Source organism: Triticum aestivum, chromosome 7A, assembly GCF_018294505.1.
Source record: "Triticum aestivum cultivar Chinese Spring chromosome 7A, IWGSC CS RefSeq v2.1, whole genome shotgun sequence".
Taxonomy (NCBI): domain Eukaryota; kingdom Viridiplantae; phylum Streptophyta; class Magnoliopsida; order Poales; family Poaceae; genus Triticum; species Triticum aestivum.
Genome location: NC_057812.1, coordinates 74,981,757 through 74,986,991, shown reverse-complemented (window position 1 = coordinate 74,986,991; position 5,235 = coordinate 74,981,757). Strand labels below are relative to the sequence as shown.

The 5,235-nt window shown below is 44.7% G+C and overlaps 1 pseudogene; it reads right to left on the bottom strand.

The window, feature by feature from the left end:
• Nucleotides 1-2,326: 2,326 nt before the first annotated feature.
• Nucleotides 2,327-4,951, bottom strand: LOC123153048 (uncharacterized; annotated as a pseudogene).
• Between the last annotated feature and the right edge of the window lie 284 nt (nucleotides 4,952-5,235).

Here is a 5,235-nt window from a genome sequence, read left to right as displayed (position 1 = left end):
CCATTCTGGATGCAATGAAACTCATACGCTCCCCGCCTGTTGATTCTTGTTTAGAATATGATCCTAATGACTATTCTAACCTCGAGGAGTCAAAGGCAGATGGCATGTCCTGTTCACCCATCAAGGTGCATGTTCTAATTTGGCAATGTTTTATTGATTGTGGGTATATTGCATATGTTGTCTTGCATTTCTTCTACTTTGTTGCACCGCCATCTGCTTAGTTTACTCATCATATATGTCGAGATGCCATGCCCATCCATTATCAATACATATTCCATCTGTCATCATACCATGTTTTTCCACTCAAATGTTGTTCTTGTGCATTAGACATCAAAAAGGAAGAGGGTGATTGCCGAACCTGAAGGAGCACCAGCAAAGTCCTTGAGAAACGTGGTGGTGCCGGAGAAATCAGACAACACCCCACTTATATTGGTTGTACAACAAGTGACACAAAACGTAGGACCGACTCCAGCAGACTGTACCCATACTTCACTGGCCACACCACTAGCCCCACCACACAAGACCTACACTCCAGCAAAATGTATACCGATTTCATTTGCCATAGCACCAGTTGTACCACAGAAAAATTCCACTCCAGCAAAAAGTACAGCAAGTCCACCGCCGAAGACCTATCCCAACTGCAGAGACGGCCAATTCCTGCAGATTGGAACCCATTCCATTTATTCCCAGTTTAAAAGACAATGCTTTCAATGTTGTTAGGGACTACGTGCATATATTCCCATCATGGGAAGATTATTGTGAAGACAAACACCATTTTCACATCTTCCTGTCCAACTTACGTGTAAGTGCTATTATTCATGGTTATTATTTTCCTGTTTTCTACTGATAGAACACATCAATGATTTACATTACATTGTTGTAACTAGGCGAGGGTCAATCTGGATAGTCATGACGAGCAAAGCTTGCTTGTGCTTTTCAAGGAAGCATTGCAGCAGTATCGGTGTTACCTGAGGAAATCACACTTTGATGGCAAGTCTATAAACGAATTTCCGGTGAAGTCTCCTGTGCTAAATTTAGAAGACATTGAATGGAAAAACCTTGTTATGCACTGGTCTCGTTCCCATGATGAGGTACTGTCTATGAAATCACATGACAATTTGAACTTCTACTTTTCCACATGTGCCTTACGGATCTTTTTTGCAGGAAATCTGCTCGAAGAAGAATTCCGGTTTGACAAGAATGACAGGATATCACAAATATGCTGCCCGCTGCTTTGCTCTTGTTAGTACCTGTTGTCCTGTATCACTGTACTTGCATACATACCTGGTTCATTATGTGACAGCAGTATGCATGATAGCTTGCTTATCAATTGTTCGCTCCAAATTATCTCATCTGTATGAATGGTTACATTAGTGTAGAATATATCCAATGCCAATGTTTTTTTAGCTCTGCATTGTTCTTGTAAGTACATGTTGTCTTTTATCAGTGTACTTATAATGACAGGTAGTTGTTCATGTACCATCACTCTGCAGCTTATTTTCCTTTGCCCTCCATTTTCTACACATCAGATCTATATTTACTCTTACCATAAGGTTGGTACTGAAGAAGTTTAGCTGTGCATTACTCTTGGTTCACTACAAGAAATATTTCAACTTGTGACCAGCACTATTGGTCACTGAATGGTCACTGTTTTCAATTTGTGACCTTTTTGTGACCAAAAACATAAGGTCAAAAGCTGGCGGTCATAAACTGACTATAGCGACCTTTCTTCTAGAATGGTCATAGATGTTTATGACCAAAATACGTCTACTGTGGCGTTTTGGTCACTAGCAACCTCCCCAGGCCACGTAGGCATCCAGCGTGGCAATCTGATGTGGCACAAGATTCAGCCCGGTCTAATTCGATTTTCTACATGGGCCTAGCCCAACAATTCAGCCTTTTTAATGTATTTTTTTCCTGCCAGTTACATAGGCCAAGCCCATTTCAGCCTTTTATTTATTTCTGGGCCGGGGCCTTTTAACTTTGTTTGGGCCATTATATTTTGGGGCTGGTCCCATTTGTCATCTTCTCACACATTAGGCCCACTTGATAGAAAATTCAAAATTGCTCAGATTATTCTCATAAGTGGGTCCCACAAGTCAGGTTTCCATTGCACACATTTTCAAATCACATACATAATCAATATTTCAAACGGAACAGTACAAATGTAGTTCATCAAATAACACTAACTAAGTCTACTACAATCTGTACATAGTCTATTACAACCCAAATATGCCTACTATTACAATATAACAATATTTACAGTCTATTACAGTCAAACAAAAGGGACGACTCTTTGCTGAGTAGGGCTATCCGGCTTTGAACTTCAAATTTCATAGACCTCCTGTTCATCAATTGCAAGCACCATGCACCTTGGTTGGACATGAAGTGCTTGTCCTCGGTTGCACCATGCACCTTTGATGAAAGAGTTGCGGCTGATCGCTAAAACCTATGAATATCAAAAAGATCTATTCAATACAAAAAGTAAATCACGACAATATGTCAGTAGTAATAAATACAGAATCTGAACAAAAAAACTACTCCCAGTTAGAATTATTTTTGTTTTGGTAAGGTATAAGAGCAGCAGGTAAAGATAACATGAACAGATTGTTTGATCAGATAAGCTATATGATTGTATCAACACATGTGTAATGCATGGTACAGGTCAAATCCATGATATGAGACATAGATAAACCAGTAGTCTAAGATTAAAAATTCTATAGTCTAAATCAGTAACAGTTTAACAGTCTGTAGTCTAAGTTTCCAAGCTTGTCTACTAAAGAAATTGTATCAACTTAACAATTAGTCATGCATAAGTGTTTGACATCAAAAACATACAGAAGTTCTACAGAGCAGCAGCAATGGCATCACAGTTGAGTTGCCAGACCAAAACAAAGTCATGTATGTATGTATGTAACAAAATCAGCCAAACTTAATATGCATCATCAGCTGATTAAAAGCAGTGGATAATAGTATAGTTCATCAAATGATATGGGCAGCTAGCCAAGTTTCCTAATGGGAAGAGCTCACAAGAGCAGACAAAGAAATGTATATTTTAAACTAGACTAGATTGCAGGGGGGAAAGGAGATGGGATGTGTGGCGTTACCAAAGTAACACTCCTAATTTTTCTCATGAAAGGATCATGATAGACACAGGCGGCTACCAACAGGAAGAGGAAAATGGAAAATGCAGGCTACATGACCAAGGTTCTACCAACAAGAACCAACCAAATTAACCCAGCAAGTTAGTCAGATGAGGCAAGCAGCCCAGATGCATAAGGGTGGATTGTTCAGTTCACTTTAGTTCAAGCTACCTAGAAGAGAATGTCAGGACAACCGGCTGGGTTCACTTCTTGTGCACCCTACAGTCTGGGGAGTTTGGCTGCATGCGTCTGTGTTGTTGAAATCGATCGCTAGGCTGACCGGGCTCGTGTCCTTCAGGCTCGACGACTTGCGCTTCTGCTGCAGCACCAAGAATGACATTGTTAATGTAGTCAAGGTAGCCAGACAGTAGGGTAATTCAGGTTTCGACTAACAGTTGTACTGCCTATGCTGTGTGTGTACCAGATTAAATTAAATCAGTAAACACTTGAGCTTTTATGGTTGGGTCGGTTGGTGCTTTTACCTTGGTGGAATTGCTGGCGGAGTGCTTCCTTTCGGACCAATGTTTCTGCTCCTTCTCCAGTAAGCACAGTAGCGTCTTGTTGGCTTCGTCAACAGTTATTTCTCCTCGAATAACTTAACCTTGAATTAAACATGCAAAAGAAACTTCAAACTATCAAGACTACATTAGTGTTGCATGAAGCAATGTTCACTGAGAGGGCGATAAGTTGCAGGTACAGAACATAGGTGTTGCAAGTACAAGAGTGAGATAACATGTTACCTCCTCTGCTTTTTTTAGGTTGGTCTTGAGTATCTTCTTGTCCCTCTGCGGCACTTGCATTTGTTCAGTAAGCTGCGCGTGAGTAAGATGAATGTTGGAGGACCAGGTGGGTTAAACAGCATTGCACTAGTAATTATACAAAGCAGCCACCGCAGTAGCATACAGGAGTATCATGCAAGCAAGCAAAGTGTTCAATGATGGTGATGGAGCTCTACAGTTGATCCAACACCAAATCACCTGATTGAAGGTGATGGAGCTCTACTACAGTTGACAGACCAAAAACAAACAATGTAACAAGACCAACTAGTCAAACTGAATATGCATCAAGTGATTAAAATCAGTGGAAGATATAATTAGTCATCAACTGACACAACTAACTAATTTTCCTTTCCCAATGGCAGAGCACACAAGAGCAGACAGTAAATCATATCCAGAATGTAGCAATCAGTGGATAACAGGAGCCATCAAGCATGAAATCGACTGATAATATGAGCGAGGAAAGGGATACGGGGTGTGGTGATGTTACTGACGTCGGGGGCATCCCTGAGGCGCTTGCGTAGGTCGTCGCTCTCCCAGGCGAGCTCATCGCATGACTCCATGGCGCGCTTGAGGTCGCGCTCGTAGAGGCCGCACTCCTTCTCGAGCCTGGCTGGGCGGCGAGCTGGTCGCGTGCGGCCGCCACGACCTCCTTCTCCTCCACGCAGCGCCAGATCCCCTCTGCATTCATCACCGACTCGTTCTGCACGCATGGCACGGGGCCGTTCCGATCCATCAGGCATTATGGCGAACAGGTATAGTGCGCGAGTAACCGCCACAGTAGAATGGACGGGGGAGGGGGAAGGGGGGCGGACTGACCCTGAGGAGGTCGATGCATTGGGCGACGGCATGGAGGTCCTCCTCGAGCGCGAAGACGCGGTCCTGGAGGCAGCCGCGCAGGTCCTACGAGACGGCGAGGTTGAGGCGGAGCGAGCGGTCGGGCACGGGGAGGCAGGGGGCATACTTTGTCTGGCGAAGCACCCCACCCACGCCCCTGGCGAGCCACTGGTCCAGCTGGTGGTGGTGCTGCATGATGGCTGCGCCCTGGACCGGATCCAGTGCTGCACCTCTAGCCCGTGGATCCAGAGCTCAGTCGCCATGGCTGCGCCACGGGCTAGGGTTTTGGGTGCTTGGGAAAGAAGAAAAAGGTGGGGGGCGCCAGCGGTGGTGGGGTAGAGGAGAGGGTGGGGGTCTTCGGCGGTCTCGGACGAGGTGAGGGGCGCGCGCGAGCGACAGAGGGGCGGGTGGCGTAGGGGAGGGGAGAAAGGAAGGAGAATAGAGCGAGGGGAGAAAGAAAGGAGGCGGCGGGGGGTGGA